Raw genomic sequence first — 19500 nt, 5'->3', positions numbered from 1 at the left:
AACAGCGCCTCCGCACCTCCAAACTTACTTTACCAATAAAAGAAGCAAATAGAGAAATAAAATAAAAGTGCTAGCTGGATTAGGCAAACACACTTCATAAAACTGCATTTTCTTTTCTATTCTCCCCCGTGTTACAAGCTTAACTGCTCCCTGTGTAATTTCTCTTAACCTGCTGTTCCTGGATCAGAATTTCATCTACAAGCACTTTCTGTGTTTTTTCCTAGTCTTTTCTTTCCCTTTTCTTAGATTTGTAACTGTTCCTTTACGTGCTCTATTTAGGCGCCATTAATCTCATTTGTGCTCCTTGTACCTGCTGCTGTTTTCTCCACACCTCATACTGTCTTTTCCCTCTTTCTCTCTTTCTCTGCGGTTGGTGGCTACTTTCCAAAGCGTCTGATGCCCCAATGTTCCTTTGTCTTGTTGTCAGACGTGAATTTGAAAAGCAACAAAATTAACAAGCCTTTACCACTCACACATGGCAGAAGTTTATACTTTAATTCAATGAGCTAAGAAAAGTGTGTTGTGGGGCCCCTACGAGCCATGGTACTTGCTTCATCATAATTAGGCATGCAGTCATTAGCCACAGCTCTGATTATGGGTCACTGAGGTCAGTTTCAATAATTCCTCAAAAGCCTAACCATGCAGTCCCCCCTAACTGTGTAGTTATCTTGCTTTACTGCTGTTTGTGTGATTAGCTGGGAGGAGCTCACGGCAGCATCCTCCCAACAAAAGTGTAGATGGACCGTTCCTTAACTCTTTCTTGCTTCACATACAGATGGCTTGAGGAGGTACAGGGGAGATGCAGGTCTAATAAACAGAATAGAATATCTGCGCCAGGTGTGTTTCTCTGCATTGGTGTTACATCACAGGCCCACCAGTGTATGTGTGATCTTTGACTCCTGCCAGTTCACAAGCAGGCGGCCAGGAAACGGTTTCAGCCTATCAACCACTGAGGAGATAAAGCCTTTGTATAAGGAATGAGGAAGCAATGAACACATTCAGCCTATTACAGGAGTAGCCGTGAGTGTTCCGAATTATAATTTCTTCATGTCACTGTACGTTATTGAGACCAAGTAGCTCGCCGTGATCGTATAGTGGTTAGTACTCTGCGTTGTGGCCGCAGCAACCTCGGTTCGAATCCGAGTCAAGGCATTGTGGTTGGCAATGTCACAGCAGTTGGGTTTTTCCTTTACAGAATTCCCAAATGTACCAGTTGTTTTTGTAAAATGTCTATTAAAACCGATCCTTTTCAATATTTAAACGATCTAACGACAAATTATTTAAACATACATGATTATAAGATATAGGTATACTGTACATACTGACATAAATTATCGTTCTTGAACATATTTGCGGTAAAGGGAGCGGAGCTCTCCCCCAGGCCAATCAGAATGCAGATGAATGCAGTTGCAGTTGAGTGACCTGTGTTGTGGCTGTCTACAGGGAATGCACATATGTAGCTGTCTCGCAGCCCAATCCAGACGTCAATTGAAGACAGGTTTTGATGCAAATAGAGCAGTAAGTGCAGAGAAATGCTCACTCTCTAAAAATGGCATTTATACAATAGTAAGATTAAATCCAACCTCACCAGTAGATAGGATTTATCAATAAATAAATAAAGCTTCTCCTCTCTGATATGGAATTACCCCCCAAAAAGTATAAGGGAATACCCAATGCTAACCTATGAGAGGGGCAGACCTCACAGTAGTGAAAAATGTAATAGATTGTTTGATAGTACTAGGACATACAAACTACCACAGTACATGTCTTACCTTTTACTTACATAGCATGATGCCCCTAGGACAACTTAGGGCCTACCTTAGGGGTTACTGATATGTAATAAAATTGGAGTTTAAGGCTTGGCAAGTAGTTTTAAATGCCAAGTCGAAGTGGCAGTACACTGCAGCACAGGCACTGCAGTAGCAGGCTTGAGACAGGTTTGAAATGCTATTTCTTTGGGCGGCACAATCAGTCCCTGGGTATATGGTATACCACTTTACAAGGGGCTTTCAAGTAAATTAAATCTGTCAGTCAGGTATACTCCAATTATACACATGATTAGGGAAGAAGCACGTGCACTTCAGCACTGATTAGTAGCGATAAAGTGATCAGAGTCCTAAGGCCAACAAAAAGATACAGCAAAATGCGGAGGTGAAAAGCAATAAGGTGGGGTTGGGACCACCTTAAGAATGCAACGTCTAACAAAAACGAACTAAGGATAACATGAGTAAAATATCAGGTTTCTCTACAGCATTTGGTGAGACAAGTGGGCCTTCTTTTATCTTCCATAAATGCAATCTTTCCCGGACCCCTTTATTATATAGCTCTTCAAGGAAAAAATATAAAGCACTTACAAAGGAGCCTCAAATACTCAAAGATGGTAGACTTCTGTAATATGGGCCATATACTAAAAGCAGCACGAAAACAGAGTGCAATAGGGTCCAAAAAACTTGAGTGACCCATGAGAGTATGCATGCAAGCCTATGGTATTCCAAACTAGAGACATACGCATGCAATTTTTTGTTTTTAGGAGAGAAAGTGCCTGCTGAAAAAAACATTATTTTTAAAAAGTGCATTGCAGAATATCAGGAATTTGCTGTGGGACACCTTGAAAACTTGCATACAGATTATGTGCACACGCCTGACAGTCAGTTGTTGTGGCCGAGTGGTTAAGGTGATGGACTAGAAATCCATTGGGGTCTCCCCGTGCAGGTTCGAATCCTGCCGACAACGAGAATCTTTTTAACATCGGCTACAATTTCAGAAGTTAACCTTTAGTATTTCTCCCATGTCAGTTTTATAAATAGGTGGCTTATTTTGGTGTCACTATTGCCATATCACATATGTATTATCGCTCCCCCTTTCATATCTTTGCTATAACTCTCGTCCTTCATTAGCGCTGGTGCAAACGCTTCAAATTATTATACCCTGGCTCTCTCGGTCATACCTGTGCATGCACTTGAAACTTACTTTACCAATAAAAGAAGCAAATAGAGAAATAAAATAAAAGTGCTAGCTGGATTAGGCAAACACACTTCATAAAACTGCATTTTTTTTCTATTCTCCCCGTGTTACAAGCTTAACTGCTCCCTGTGTAATTTCTCTTAACCTGCTGTTCCTGGAAGAGAATTTCATCTACAAGCTCTTTCTGTGTTTTTTCCTAGTCTTTTCTTTCCCTTTTCCTAGATTTGTAACTGTTCCTTTACGTGCTCTATTTAGGCGCCATTAATCTCATTTGAGCTCCTTGTACCTGCTGCTGTTTTCTCCACACCTCATACTGTCTTTTCCCTCTTTCTCTCTTTCTCTGCGGTTGGTGGCTACTTTCCAAAGCGTCTGATGCCCCAATGTTTCTTTGTCTTGTTGTCAGACGTGAATTTGAAAAGCAACAAAATTAACAAGCCTTTACCACTCACACATGGCAGAAGTTTATACTTTAATTCAATGAGCTAAGAAAAGTGTGTTGTGGGGCCCCTACGAGCCATGGTGCTTGATTCATCATAATTAGGCATGCAGTCATTAGCCACAGCTCTGATTATGGGTCACTGAGGTCAGTTTCAATAATTCCTCAAAAACCTAACCATGCAGTACCCCCTAACTGTGTAGTTATCTTGCTTTACTGCTGTTTGTGTGATTAGCTGGGAGGAGCTCACGGCAGCATCCTCCCAATAAAAGAGTAGATGGACCGTTCCTTAACTCTTTCTTGCTTCACATACAGATGGCTTGAGGAGGTACAGGGGAGATGCAGGTCTAATAAACAGAATAGAATATCTGCGCCAGATGTGTTTCTCTGCATTGGTGTCCCATCACAGGCCCACCAGTGTATGTGTGATCTTTGACTCCTGCAAGTTCACAAGCAGGCGGCCAGGAAACGGTTTCAGCCTATCAACAACTGAGGAGATAAAGCCTTTGTATAAGGAATGAGGAAGCAATGAACACATTCAGCCTATCACAGGAGCAGCCCTGAGTGTTCCGAATTATAATTTCTTCATGTCACTGTACGTTATTGAGCCCAAGTAGCTCGCCGTGATCGTATAGTGGTTAGTACTCTGCGTTGTGGCCGCAGCAACCTCGGTTTGAATCCGAGTCACGGCATTGTGGTTGGCAATGTCACAGCGGTTGGGTTTTTCCTTTACAGAATTCCCAAATGTACCAGTTGTTTTTGTAAAATGTCTATTAAAAACAGATCCTTTTCAATATTTAAACGATCTAATGACAAATTATTTAAACACACATGATTATAAGATGTAGGTATACTGTACTTACTGACATAAATTATCGTTCTTGAACATATTTGCGGTAAGGGTAGCGGAGCTCTCCCCCAGGCCAATCAGAATGCAGATGAATGCAGTTGCAGTTGAGTGACCTGTGTTGTGGCTGTCTACAGGGAATGCACATATGTAGCTGTCTCGCTGCCCAATCCAGACGTCAATTGAAGACAGGTTTTCATGCAAATAGAGCAGTAAGTGCAGAGAAATGCTCACTCTCTAAAAATGGCATTTATACAATAGTAAGATTAAATCCAACCTCACCAGTAGATAGGATTTATCAATAAATAAATAAAGCTTCTCCTCTCTGATATGGAATTACCCCCCAAAAAGTATAAGGGAATACCCAATGCTAACCTATGAGAGGGGCAGACCTCACAGTAGTGAAAAATGTAATAGACTGTTTGATACTACTAGGACATACAAACTACCACAGTAAATGTCTTACCTTTTACTTACATAGCATGATGCCCCTCGGACTACCTAGGGCCTACCTTAGGGGTTACTGATATGTAATAAAATTGGAGTTTAAGGCTTGGCAAGTAGTTTTAAATGCCAAGTCGAAGTGGCAGTACACTGCAGCACAGGCACTGCAGTAGCAGGCTTGAGACAGGTTTGAAATGCTATTTCTTTGGGCGGCACAATCAGTCCCTGGGTATATGGTATACCACTTTACAAGGGGCTTTCAAGTAAATTAAATCTGTCAGTCAGGTATACTCCAATTATACACATGATTAGGGAAGAAGCACGTGCACTTCAGCACTGATTAGTAGCGATAAAGTGATCAGAGTCCTAAGGCCAACAAAAAGATACAGCAAAATGAGGAGGTGAAAAGCAATAAGGTGGGGTTGGGACCACCTTAAGAATGCAAGGTCTAACAAAAACGAACTAAGGATAACATGAGTAAAACATCAGGTTTCTCTACAGCATTTGGCGAGACAAGTGGGCCTTCTTTTATCTTCCATAAATGCAATCTTTCCCGGACCCCTTTATTATATAGCTCTTCAATGAAAAAATATAAAGCACTTACAAAGGAGCCTCAAATACTCAAAGATGGTAGACTTCTGTAATATGGGCCATATACTAAAAGCAGCACGAAAACAGAGTGCAATAGGGTCCAAAAAACTTGAGTGACCCATGAGAGTATGCATGCAAGCCTATGGTATTCCAAACTAGAGATATACGCATGCAATGTTTGTTTTTAGGAGAGAATGTGCCTGCTGAAAAAAAAATTATTTTTAAAAAGTGAATTGCAGAATATCAGGAATTTGCTGTGGGACACCTTGAAAACTTGCATACAGATTATGTGCACACGCCTTACAGTCGGTTGTTGTGGCCGAGTGGTTAAGGCGATGGACTAGAAATCCATTAGGGTCTCCCCGCGCAGGTTCGAATCCTGCCGACAACGAGAATCTTTTTAACATCGGCTACAATTTCAGAAGTTAACCTTTAGTATTTCTTCCATGTCAGTTTTATAAATAGGTGGCTTATTTTGGTGTCACTATTGCCATATCACATATTTATTATCGCTCCCCCTTTCATATCTTTGCTATAACTCTCGTCCTTCATTAGCGCTGGTGCAAACGCTTCAAATTATTATACCCTGGCTCTCTCGGTCATACCTGTGCATGCACTTGAAACTTACTTTACCAATAAAAGAAGCAAATAGAGAAATAAAATAAAAGTGCTAGCTGGATTAGGCAAACACACTTCATAAAAACTGCATTTTCTTTTCTATTCTCCCCGTGTTACAAGCTTAACTGCTCCCTGTGTAATTTCTCTTAACCTGCTGTTCCTGGAAGAGAATTTCATCTACAAGCTCTTTCTGTGTTTTTTCCTAGTCTTTTCTTTCCCTTTTCTTAGATTTGTAACTGTTCCTTTACGTGCTCTATTTAGGCGCCATTAATCTCATTTGAGCTCCTTGTACCTGCTGCTGTTTTCTCCACACCTCATACTGTCTTTTCCCTCTTTCTCTCTTTCTCTGCGGTTGGTGGCTACTTTCCAAAGCGTCTGATGCCCCAATGTTCCTTTGTCTTGTTGTCAGACGTGAATTTGAAAAGCAACAAAATTAACAAGCCTTTACCACTCACACATGGCAGAAGTTTATACTTTAATTCAATGAGCTAAGAAAAGTGTGTTGTGGGTCCCTACGAGCCATGGTGCTTGCTTCATCATAATTAGGCATGCAGTCATTAGCCACAGCTCTGATTATGGGTCACTGAGGTCAGTTTCAATAATTCCTCAAAAACCTAACCATGCAGTCCCCCCTAACTGTGTAGTTATCTAGCTTTACTGCTGTTTGTGTGAATAGCTGGGAGGAGCTCACAGCAGCATCCTCCCAATAAAAGTGTAGATGGACCGTTCCTTAACTCTTTCTTGCTTCACATACAGATGGCTTGAGGAGGTACAGGGGAGATGCAGGTCTAATAAACAGAATAGAATATCTGCGCCAGGTGTGTTTCTCTGCATTGGTGTCCCATCACAGGCCCACCAGTGTATGTGTGATCTTTGACTCCTGCCAGTTCACAAGCAGGCGGCCAGGAAACGGTTTCAGCCTATCAACCACTGAGGAGATAAAGCCTTTGTATAAGGAATGAGGAAGCAATGAACACATTCAGCGTATCACAGGAGTAGCCCTGAGTGTTCCGAATTATAATTTCTTCATGTCACTGTACGTTATTGAGCCCAAGTAGCTCGCCGTGATCGTATAGTGGTTAGTACTCTGCGTTGTGGCCGCAGCAACCTCGGTTCGAATCCGAGTCACGGCATTGTGGTTGGCAATGTCACAGCAGTTGGGTTTTTCCTTTACAGAATTCCCAAATGTACCAGTTGTTTTTGTAAAATGTCTATTAAAAACAGATCCTTTTCAATATTTAAACGATCTAATGACAAATTATTTAAACACACATGATTATAAGATGTAGGTATACTGTACTTACTGACATAAATTATCGTTCTTGAACATATTTGCGGTAAGGGTAGCGGAGCTCTCCCCCAGGCCAATCAGAATGCAGATGAATGCAGTTGCAGTTGAGTGACCTGTGTTGTGGCTGTCTACAGGGAATGCACATATGTAGCTGTCTCGCTGCCCAATCCAGACGTCAATTGAAGACAGGTTTTCATGCAAATAGAGCAGTAAGTGCAGAGAAATGCTCACTCTCTAAAAATGGCATTTATACAATAGTAAGATTAAATCCAACCTCACCAGTAGATAGGATTTATCAATAAATAAATAAAGCTTCTCCTCTCTGATATGGAATTACCCCCCAAAAAGTATAAGGGAATACCCAATGCTAACCTATGAGAGGGGCAGACCTCACAGTAGTGAAAAATGTAATAGACTGTTTGATACTACTAGGACATACAAACTACCACAGTAAATGTCTTACCTTTTACTTACATAGCATGATGCCCCTAGGACTACCTAGGGCCTACATTAGAGGTTACTGATATGTAATAAAATTGAAGTTTAAGGCTTGGCAAGTAGTTTTAAATGCCAAGTCGAAGTGGCAGTACACTGCAGCACAGGCACTGCAGTAGCAGGCTTGAGACAGGTTTGAAATGCTATTTCTTTGGGCAGCACAATCAGTCCCTGGGTATATGGTATACCACTTTACAAGGGGCTTTCAAGTAAATTAAATCTGTCAGTCAGGTATACTCCAATTATACACATGATTAGGGAAGAAGCACGTGCACTTCAGCACTGATTATTAGCGATAAAGTGATAAGAGTCCTAAGGCCAACAAAAAGATACAGCAAAATGCGGAGGTGAAAAGCAATAAGGTGGGGTTGGGACCACCTTAAGAATGCGAGGTCTAACAAAAACGAACTAGGGATAACATGAGTAAAACATCAGGTTTCTCTACAGCATTTGGTGAGACAAGTGGGCCTTCTTTTATCTTCCATAAATGCAATCTTTCCCGGACCCCTTTATTATATAGCTCTTCAAGGAAAAAATATAAAGCACTTACAAAGGAGCCTCAAATACTCAAAGATGGTAGACTTCTGTAATATGGGCCATATACTAAAAGCAGCACGAAAACAGAGTGCAATAGGGTCCAAAAAACTTGAGTGACCCATGAGAGTATGCATGCAAGCCTATGGTATTCCAAACTAGAGATATACGCATGCAATTTTTGCTTTTAGGAGAGAATGTGCCTGCTGAAAAAAACATTATTTTTAAAAAGTGCATTGCAGAATATCAGGAATTTGCTGTGGGACACCTTGAAAACTTGCATACAGATTATGTGCACACGCCTTACAGTCAGTTGTTGTGGCCGAGAGGTTAAGGTGATGGACTAGAAATCCATTGGGGTCTCCCCGCGCAGGCTCGAATCCTGCTGACAACGAGAATCTTTTTAACATCGGCTACAATTTCAGAAGCTAACCTTTAGTATTTCTTCCATGTCAGTTTTATAAATAGGTGGCTTATTTTGGTGTCACTATTGCCATATCACATATTTATTATCGCTCCCCCTTTCATATCTTTGCTATAACTCTCGTCCTTCATTAGCGCTGGTGCAAACGCTTCAAATTATTATACCCTGGCTCTCTCGGTCATACCTGTGCATGCACTTGAAACTTACTTTACCAATAAAAGATGCAAATAGAGAAATAAAATAAAAGTGCTAGCTGGATTAGGCAAACACACTTCATAAAACTGCATTTTCTTTTCTATTCTCCCCCGTGTTACAAGCTTAACTGCTCCCTGTGTAATTTCTCTTAACCTGCTGTTCCTGGAAGAGAATTTCATCTACAAGCTCTTTCTGTGTTTTTTCCTAGTCTTTTCTTTCCCTTTTCTTAGATTTGTAACTGTTCCTTTACGTGCTCTATTTAGGCGCCATTAATCTCATTTGAGCTCCTTGTACCTGCTGCTGTTTTCTCCACACCTCATACTATCTTTTCCCTCTTTCTCTCTTTCTCTGCGGTTGGTGGCTACTTTCCAAAGCGTCTGATGCCCCAATGTTCCTTCGTCTTGTTGTCAGACGTGAATTTGAAAAGCAACAAAATTAACAAGCCTTTACCACTCACACATGGCAGAAGTTTATACTTTGATTCAATGAGCTAAGAAAAGTGTGTTGTGGGGCCCCTACGAGCCATGGTGCTTGCTTCATCATAATTAGGCATGCAGTCATTAGCCACAGCTCTGATTATGGGTCACTGAGGTCAGTTTCAATAATTCCTCAAAAACCTAACCATGCAGTCCCCCCTAACTGTGTAGTTATCTAGCTTTACTGCTGTTTGTGTGAATAGCTGGGAGGAGCTCACGGCAGCATCCTCCCAATAAAAGTGTAGATGGACCGTTCCTTAACTCTTTCTTGCTTCACATACAGATGGCTTGAGGAGGTACAGGGGAGATGCAGGTCTAATAAACAGAATAGAATATCTGCGCCAGGTGTGTTTCTCTGCATTGGTGTCCCATCACAGGCCCACCAGTGTATGTGTGATCTTTGACACCTGCCAGTTCACAAGCAGGCGGCCAGGAAACGGTTTCAGTTTATCAACCACTGAGGAGATAAAGCCTTTGTATAAGGAATGAGGAAGCAATGAACACATTCAGCGTGTCACAGGAGTAGCCCTGAGTGTTCCGAATTATAATTTCTTCATGTCACTGTACGTTATTGAGCCCAAGTAGCTCGCCGTGATCGTATAGTGGTTAGTACTCTGCGTTGTGGCCGCAGCAACCTCGGTTCGAATCCGAGTCACGGCATTGTGGTTGGCAATGTCACAGCAGTTGGGTTTTTCCTTTACAGAATTCCCAAATGTACCAGTTGTTTTTGTAAAATGTCTATTAAAAACAGATCCTTTTCAATATTTAAACGATCTAACGACAAATTATTTAAACACACATGATTATAAGATGTAGGTATACTGTACTTACTGACATAAATTATCGTTCTTGAACAAATTTGCGGTAAGGGTAGCGGAGCTCTCCCCCAGGCCAATCAGAATGCAGATGAATGCAGTTGCAGTTGAGTGACCTGTGTTGTGGCTGTCTACAGGGAATGCACATTTGTAGCTGTCTCGCAGCCCAATCCAGACGTCAATTGAAGACAGGTTTTCATGCAAATAGAGCAGTAAGTGCAGAGAAATGCTCACTCTCTAAAAATGGCATTTATACAATAGTAAGATTAAATCCAACCTCACCAGTAGATAGGATTTATTAATAAATAAATAAAGCTTCTCCTCTCTGATATGGAATTACCCCCCAAAAAGTATAAGGGAATACCCAATGCTAACCTATGAGAGGGGCAGACCTCACAGTAGTGAAAAATGTAATAGACTGTTTGATACTACTAGGACATACAAACTACCACAGTACATGTCTTACCTTTTACTTACATAGCATGATGCCCCTAGGACTACTTAGGGCCTACCTTAGGGGTTACTGATATGTAATAAAATTGGAGTTTAAGGCTTGGCAAGTAGTTTTAAATGCCAAGTCGAAGTGGCAGTACACTGCAGCACAGGCACTGCAGTAGCAGGCTTGAGACAGGTTTGAAATGCTATTTCTTTGGGCGGCACAATCAGTCCCTGGGTATATGGTATACCACTTTACAAGGGGCTTTCAAGTAAATTAAATCTGTCAGTCAGGTATACTCCAATTATACACATGATTAGGGAAGAAGCACGTGCACTTCAGCACTGATTAGTAGCGATAAAGTGATCAGAGTCCTAAGGCCAACAAAAAGATACAGCAAAATGCGGAGGTGAAAAGCAATAAGGTGGGGTTGGGACCACCTTAAGAATGCAACGTCTAACAAAAACGAACTAAGGATAACATGAGTAAAACATCAGGTTTCTCTACAGCATTTGGTGAGACAAGTGGGCCTTCTTTTATCTTCCATAAATGCAATCTTTCCCGGACCCCTTTATTATATAGCTCTTCAAGGAAAAAATATAAAGCACTTACAAAGGAGCCTCAAATACTCAAAGATGGTAGACTTCTGTAATATGGGCCATATACTAAAAGCAGCACGAAAACAGAGTGCAATAGGGTCCAAAGAACTTGAGTGACCCATGAGAGTATGCATGCAAGCCTATGGTATTCCAAACTAGAGATATACGCATGCAATTTTTGTTTTTAGGAGAGAAAGTGCCTGCTTAAAAAAACATTATTTTTAAAAAGTGCATTGCAGAATATCAGGAATTTGCTGTGGGACACCTTGAAAACTTGCATACAGATTATGTGCACACGCCTGACAGTCAGTTGTTGTGGCCGAGTGGTCAAGGCGATGGACTAGAAATCCATTGGGGTCTCCCCGCGCAGGTTCGAATCCTGCCGACAACGGGAATCTTTTTAACATCGGCTACAATTTCAGAAGTTAACCTTTAGTATTTCTCCCATGTCAGTTTTATAAATAGGTGGCTTATTTTGGTGTCACTATTGCCATATCACATATTTATTATCGCTCCCCCTTTCATATCTTTGCTATAACTCTCGTCCTTCATTAGCGCTGGTGCAAACGCTACAAATTATTATACCCTGGCTCTCTCGGTCATACCTGTGCATGCACTTGAAACTTACTTTACCAATAAAAGAAGCAAATAGAGAAATAAAACAAAAGTGCTAGCTGGATTAGGCAAACACACTTCATAAAAGTGCATTTTCTTTTCTATTCTCCCCCGTGTTACAAGCTTAACTGCTCCCTGTGTAATTTCTCTTAACCTGCTGTTCCTGGAAGAGAATTTCATCTACAAGCTCTTTCTGTGTTTTTTCCTAGTCTTTTCTTTCCCTTTTCTTAGATTTGTAACTGTTCCTTTACGTGCTCTATTTAGGCGCCATTAATCTCATTTGAGCTCCTTGTACCTGCTGCTGTTTTCTCCACACCTCATACTGTCTTTTCCCTCTTTCTCTCTTTCTCTGCGGTTGGTGGCTACTTTCCAAAGCGTCTGATGCCCCAATATTCCTTCGTCTTGTTGTCAGACGTGAATTTGAAAAGCAACAAAATTAACAAGCCTTTACCACTCACACATGGCAGAAGTTTTTACTTTAATTCAATGAGCTAAGAAAAGTGTGTTGTGGGGCCCCTACGAGCAATGGTGCTTGCTTCATCATAATTAGGCATGCAGTCATTAGCCACAGCTCTGATTATGGGTCACTGAGGTCAGTTTCAATAATTCCTCAAAAACCTAATCATGCAGTCCCCCCTATCTGTGTAGTTATCTTGCTTTACTGCTGTTTGTGTGATTAGCTGGGAGGAGCTCACGGCGGCATCCTCCCAATAAAAGTTTAGATGGACCGTTCCTTAACTCTTTCTTGCTTCACATACAGATGGCTTGAGGAGGTACAGGGGAGATGCAGGTCTAATAAACAGAATAGAATATCTGCGCCAGGTGTGTTTCTCTGCATTGGTGTCCCATCACAGGCCCACCAGTGTATGTGTGATCTTTGACTCCTGCCAGTTCACAAGCAGGCGGCCAGGAAACGGTTTCAGCCTATCAACCACTAAGGAGATAAAGCCTTTGTATAAGGAATGAGGAAGCAATGAACACATTCAGCCTATCACAGGAGTAGCACTGAGTGTTCCGAATTATAATTTCTTCATGTCACTGTACGTTATTGAGCCCAAGTAGCTTGCCGTGATCGTATAGTGGTTAGTACTCTGTGTTGTGGCTGCAGCAACCTCGGTTCGTATCCGAGTCACGGCATTGTGGTTGGCAATGTCACGGCAGTTGGGTTTTTCCTTTACAGAATTCCCAAATGTACCAGTTGTTTTTGTAAAATGTCTAGTAAAAACAGATCCTTTTCAATATTTAAACGATCTAACGACAAATTATTTAAACACACATGATTATAAGATGTAGGTATACTGTACTTACTGACATAAATTATCATTCTTGAACATATTTGTGGTAAGGGGAGCGGAGCTCTCCCCCAGGCCAATCAGAATGCAGATGAATGCAGTTGCAGTTGAGTGACCTGTGTTGTGGCTGTCTACAGGGAATGCACATATGTAGCTGTCTCGCAGCCCAATCCAGACGTCAATTGAAGACAGGTTTTCATGCAAATAGAGCAGTAAGTGCAGAGAAATGCTCACTCTCTAAAAATGGCATTTATACAATAGTAAGATTAAATCCAACCTCACCAGTAGATAGGATTTATCAATAAATAAATAAAGCTTCTCCTCTCTGATATGGAATTACCCCCCAAAAAGTATGGAAGGGGGCGACCACTCGGTCCCCCCGCACGTATGGCAGAGTACCACGATCCCCCCGGGAAGCCATCTTGGGCGGGAGGCGTGTCTCGGCTGGTATGCCCGAAGCGGCGTAGCCGGGGCGCGCCTTTTCCCGCCCTAGAGTGGGCTGGCCTAGACACTGACGCAGCTGGCCACGCCCTCGGGGCAGGCAGGGGCGGGTTTACGCCCGCCCGGAAGACGGATAAAAGGAGAAGCAAGATCCGAAGACATCCTCTTGTTCCTGTGCTCTGAAGCTGCACCTCCTCGCTGCACGTGAGCTCGAGACGGAACGAAGAGCCAATTTTGAGCGTTGTAATCGTTCTTGTTTGTTTTACAGATACTCTGTTGGAGAATGCCGAAGAAGGCGGGAAAGCGCATGACTACTGAACAGATGCTGCGTGTGCTCATGAAGGAGATGGCCGAACTAAAGAGGCGAGTGGATAAGAACGAGGAAGGGGGACCAAAACGTCCTTTGGCGGGAGCAGCCCCGGGAGGGAAAAACAAGAGGCCCAGGAGGGGAGCAGCGGGAGAAGACATCCCGGGTCCCAGTGCCCCGCTCGAGGCACCAACTCCCGTGCCGGAGGAAGGGAATCCGATTCCCGTTGTGGTCACCCCCGTGTCCGAGGAAGATATGCCGCCCGAGCTGGCAGCACAATTGGCAGCGTGGTTGGGTAAAGGTAACGAGGGCGCCACGGCTGTCGACGCACAGGCGCTGATGAAGCAACTGCGTGAGAAACGGGAGGCAGCCAAGGTGTCCGCGCCGGCTGCAGTAGTTGACAAGACACAAGGGACGAGTACGACCGCAGAGGCAGCGTCCGGTGCAGGTAAGCGGCCATTGCCGATTGCGAGGGATGAGTCAGCACCCTCTCGTAGAGAGCAGTTGGGTCAACATGTGCCTTTGGCGATTAAGGAGAAGATTTGGGCGGGGGAATATGTGAACATCTTCTCGTTGCTTGTTGATCATTATGAGGTGGAGCATGTTAAGGGCCAGAAAGACCTCATGCATCCGAGTGTTTGGCGCGCAAAAATGGCCGCCTTTAAAGTGAATGAGAGTATTGGCAATTGGGGCAAAGCATGGGGGATTTTTACGTCGATCTTAGGCCCGAATTGCTTTCCGAGTTACCGACCTATCAGTCGCGAATCATGGGGTACTCAACGTCACACCAGGGTAACCATTGGTTCTGCTACGATAATCTTTTTAGAAAGGCCAAGGAGCATAACAAAAGCTTAACCTGGGATTGTTACGATTCTTTGACATGGGATAAAATGAAGGAGACAGGTATGTTGAAAATGGCATTGGTAGGGAGTAATGTTGGCGAATCCTCCTGCCAATATGCGGGGACGCCCTTTCGATCAGGTACGGGTACCGACGATTACTCGAGACCTGCCAGCTATACAGGGAAAAAGGGGTTCTGCTGGAATTTCAACAGAGGTAAATGTACTAGGCCCAAGGGATCGTGTAAATTTAGACATGAATGTAGTGGGTGCGGGTCGTCCCATCCTGAGTCCACGTGCAGAGCCAAAACGGGTGATAATGGGGGTAGAGGAGGCGCCAAACAGGTCTAACATAGTCCGAGGGGCGCCTTTACCTACCCCGATTGATACCTTGGCGATGATTCCCTGGCTCAGTGAATACCCGGATCGTACTTCTGCTGGGGTGCTGCGGAACGGGTTTTCTTATGGTTTCCGCATCCCAGTGGGGGACTTTCAGGGTGCATCGAAATGTAAAAATCAATTATCGGTCTTTCAACATACGACCGTGGTACAGAACAAGATCATGAAGGAGGTTGCTCGAGGTCGAGTCGTCGGCCCGTTTAGTGTACCACCGGTTCCTAATTTTGTTTGTTCCCCGTTAGGTGTGGTCCCAAAGAAGGACCCGGGTGAGTTTCGGCTGATACATAATTTATCAGCCCCACGTGGTCTCTCCGTCAATGAAGCGATAGACCCGGAAGTGTGTTCGGTGCGGTACGCATCATTCGATGAGGCCGTAGCCATTTTTAATCGCCTGGGGCCCGGGGCGCTGATGGCGAAGTCAGATATCGAGTCAGCGTTCCGATTGCTCCCGGTACACCCAGACGACCAGCGTCTCCTAGGTTTCATGTTTCAGGGTCATTATTACATGGATAGGTGTATGCCGATGGGGTGCTCTATATCTTGTGCCTATTTCGAGAAATTCAGTAGTTTTCTACAATGGGTCTTCACAAAGAGGACGGGTTTCCGACATGTAATGCATTACCTTGATGATTTTCTGTTCCTTGGGCCAGCCGGGGATCTCGAATGTGGCCAGGCCTTGGCCGAATTTTGTGTGTTGATGGAGCAGTTTGGTGTGCCATTGGCACCAGGTAAGACGGTGGGTCCTGCAACTTGCCTCGAGTTTCTGGGGATCGAGTTAGACTCCAGTGAAGGTTGTTTTCGTTTACCAGCTGACAAAGTGGGGAAGTTCAGGGCAGCCCTGCAAATGTGTATAAATGGTTCTAAAGTTACGCTGCATCAATTACAGCAGTTGGTGGGACAGTTGAATTTTGCCCTGAGGGTGATACCGATGGCCCGCCCCTTTTCCCGTTCAATTGCCCAAGCTATGGTCGGCCTAAATGAAGGTCATCATCGCACGAGACTATCGGCTGAGGTCCGCCAGGACATGCGCATTTGGTTAGCATTTCTGGCGGATTTTAATGGTCGAGTCATCTGGAACAAACCGGCCGTGTCCTCTGAAGAGCTGGGGCTATGGACAGATTCGGCAGGTAGCATAGGTTTTGGTGCCATCTTTGGCACAAAATGGTCGGCACAAAGATGGCCGGCATGGTGGCATGACAATGGACTGACAAGTAATATTGCTTTCCTGGAACTTTTCCCCATTTTGGTGGCCCTGAGAACCTGGCCCGAAGGGTTCAAAGATCACTCTGTGGTATTTTGGTCTGACAATATGACCGTGGTTGAGTGCATCAATAGCCAGGCAGCACGATGTAAACTGATTTTAAGACTGCTCAAAGAAATTGTCTTACTATGTATGCAACTGAATGTGCTATTCCGAGCAAAACATGTCCCGGGGGTAATGAATCGGGCGGCTGATGCACTGTCTCGTTTTCATATGCAGGCTTTCTCGGGTTTCCTTCCCACAGCGGACCCAGAGCCGGCACCCTTTCCCGAAGCTCTCTGGTCTCTCGGTGCCCCGAACTTCGTCACCTCGTGGGAGAGAGCCTAGCACCAAGGACAAGGAAGGCATATGAAGGGGCGTTTCGGTCCTATTTAGCCTTTTTGGGGACTGATAGAGAGGGGCTTTGGGGCCACGAAGAATGGGTAGTGAATTTTCTGATGTCCTTACGTAGGGCTGGGAAATCGGTGGCTACGGCCCAGAGGCATCGTGCTGCCATTTCCTTTGTTGCCAGGGCTCATGGTATCCAGGACCCGACAGCGTCTTTCGTTGTACAGAAAGCGCTGCGTGGGTGGCAACGCCTAGAGGGTCGCAGAGTAGATGACAGGCGCCCGATAGGTTTGGATAGGTTGGCCCAGTTGTTGGCCACACTCCCTGCCACATGTTCATCTCAGTTTGAGACGGTGTTGTTCCGAGCCGCTTTTACGCTGGCATTTCATGGAGTGATGCGGGTAAGCGAGATGGTGGCAAGGAACAAACAGGATGTGACAGGGGGTTTGTGCCAGGAACACGTTCAGATCAGAGGAGAGACAATGACTGTCTCCTTTGTCAGGTCCAAGACCGATCAAGATGGGATGGGTGACTGCATAATCATACGCAGGATTCCCGGGTCCTCCATGTGTCCGGTAAAGTGTTTAGAAGACTACCTAGCACGAAGGGTGGCATCATGGGGGGGGACCTTGTTGAGACACGCGGACGCCACCCCACTGACGAAATTTCAGTTTCAGCGGGTGCTTGCGATGTCAATTGTCGCTGCGGGCTTGAACCCGGGCGAGTTTGGGACCCATTCCTTTCGGATAGGGGCTGCTACGGAAGCTGCAGCTAGGGGTCTTAATGTTGAACAAGTGAAACGAGTGGGGCGTTGGTCCTCCAATTGTTATAAGAGGTACGTGCGGTTGCACATGTTGTGAAGTTGTAATGATATACTCACGCTTCTTGTTTTGTTTGGTTTTCAGTTGCGCAAGCCTACGAGGCGGGGCGGACTATGCAGTCGACCCAACACCGGGCCAGCGGTCAGACATCACCGGCTGTGAAAAAGGAGGTGTGGGTCGTGGGCCACTCATACGTGAGGCGTGCCGCGGACGTATTCAAAGCAGGTGACATGATTCACGTAGCTGGGGAATACGGGTACAGTGTGTCCTTCTACGGAAGAGGCGGTCTCTGTATTGACCAGTTTCAAGCATTTTTCGAGGGTTTGTTAGGGCGGACGAGGTCACCGCCATCTATAGTCATAGTACATCTAGGGGGCAATGAATTGGTCACCACCGGTAGACGACTTCTCCTGGAGGTTATGCTTTCCACTGTAAGTTGGTTGGCGAGGAGAGTTCCGGGGTGCACAATTGCGTGGTCCCATATGATCCCACGAAAGGTGTGGCGAGGGGCTATGTCTGTTCCTGCTTTGAATCACTCGGTGAGAAAGCTTAATAACAAAGTGAGTAGGTTGTTCCGTTCTAGGACATTGCATTCTATTTCGCATGGCTGTATTAATGATGACAGTATGTATTTGGGGGATGGTGTGCATTTGTCTCGGGTGGGGAATGAGTTACTCATAGGAGACTTCTTAGCATGGTTAAAAACGTTGAAACATGACCTTTAGGTAGGAGCTTTGTGGGGGGTCCGGATAGCCGGTCAACTATCCGGCCTGTGGCGGTAAGGTCATGATCGGTGAGCACTAATTGGAAGATCCCTATGAGTGGGCGTCACCCAACACGGATGGGAGCGCTCGGGAGAGGTGGCCATTGGCCCCTCAACGGGGAGGCGGTCCCTTCTAAGGATGGGTCGCCGAAAGAAAAGGAAAGGCGGTCAAGGCCCCTTCCTGTGTAGGAGGGGTTACAGCCCCCTCCTGGGGAATTTCCCGGGGCCAGTGACGTCTGCGACGGCAGATGTGGTAAGTTGTGCGGGGTTTTGGGGGGGGGTCTACGCTACCTTCTAGATACCTCACACGAGTCCTCGAACGACCTTTAAGTGGCGTCGAGTTTTATTGGTGCCCCCGTCAAGTCAAAGGGAAATTGGTAGTTGCACTTGAGGTACGCCTCAGTGCTGTCGCCCCTCACAAGTGGGGGGGGTATTTCTGGTTAGGGATCTTGACACCGGTTACGACCTTGCCGTTGGCCCTTAAACGTTAGGATGTACAATTTCATAATTTCAAGTAAATGTTTGTAGGATGTTAGTTCGGCTAGGAGAACCTCTGTATTAGAGAATCTGTTAAGGTTAGCCAACATCGCAATGTGGTAATGAAATTGTACATAATATGAAAATGTTGATTCAATGTTTTAATTTTGTTTTAATAAATACGGCCGGGAGGGTCACTCCCTCCCTCTTCCAAAAACTTCAAGAACTGTTTCCGGTTTCCCTCCTTTGGGAATTGTGTTGAGAGGGGGTGGCGGGTATCTCAGCCATATGGAAAGGGGCGACCACTCGGTCCCCCCGCACGTATGGCAGAGTACCACGATCCCCCCGGGAAGCCATCTTGGGCGGGAGGCGTGTCTCGGCTGGTATGCCCGAAGCGGCGTAGCCGGGGCGCGCCTTTTCCCGCCCTAGAGTGGGCTGGCCTAGACACTGACGCAGCTGGCCACGCCCTCGGGGCAGGCAGGGGCGGGTTTACGCCCGCCCGGAAGACGGATAAAAGGAGAAGCAAGATCCGAAGACATCCTCTTGTTCCTGTGCTCTGAAGCTGCACCTCCTCGCTGCACGTGAGCTCGAGACGGAACGAAGAGCCAATTTTGACCCACCCACCAGCCCCTGAGGACAGCAAGTGGTTTTTGAATAAAGTTGAGGGATAACTCTGATTTTCGTTTACAGGTTGTGGTATTATCGTGATGATTTGGAGTATGTAATAAAGAATGGTCGATTTGTGTTACGTTTTGCAAATAAAGTAATTCTGCTTTAGTGTTTATTGGCAAGC

At 44.9% G+C, this 19500-nt stretch overlaps 5 non-coding genes across 5 annotated transcripts; all 5 read left to right on the top strand.

The window, feature by feature from the left end:
- The first annotated feature begins 2651 nt into the window (after positions 1–2651).
- On the top strand, positions 2652–2733 carry TRNAS-AGA (transfer RNA serine (anticodon AGA)). The gene has a single exon. It is a non-coding gene; the product is annotated as a tRNA-Ser (tRNA).
- A 2858-nt stretch (positions 2734–5591) lies between these two features.
- On the top strand, positions 5592–5673 carry TRNAS-AGA (transfer RNA serine (anticodon AGA)). Its single transcript has one exon. It is a non-coding gene; the product is annotated as a tRNA-Ser (tRNA).
- Positions 5674–6961: 1288 nt separating this feature from the next.
- Positions 6962–7033, top strand: TRNAH-GUG (transfer RNA histidin (anticodon GUG)). The gene has a single exon. It is a non-coding gene; the product is annotated as a tRNA-His (tRNA).
- Positions 7034–9903: 2870 nt separating this feature from the next.
- Positions 9904–9975, top strand: TRNAH-GUG (transfer RNA histidin (anticodon GUG)). Its single transcript has one exon. It is a non-coding gene; the product is annotated as a tRNA-His (tRNA).
- Positions 9976–11474: 1499 nt separating this feature from the next.
- On the top strand, positions 11475–11556 carry TRNAS-AGA (transfer RNA serine (anticodon AGA)). The gene has a single exon. It is a non-coding gene; the product is annotated as a tRNA-Ser (tRNA).
- The last annotated feature ends 7944 nt before the right edge of the window (positions 11557–19500 follow it).

Source organism: Lissotriton vulgaris, chromosome 1_1, assembly GCF_964263255.1.
Source record: "Lissotriton vulgaris chromosome 1_1, aLisVul1.2, whole genome shotgun sequence".
Lineage (NCBI taxonomy): Eukaryota > Metazoa > Chordata > Amphibia > Caudata > Salamandridae > Lissotriton > Lissotriton vulgaris.
Note: the sequence above shows the minus strand (reverse complement) of the source record. Positions and strands in the feature narration are given on the sequence as shown.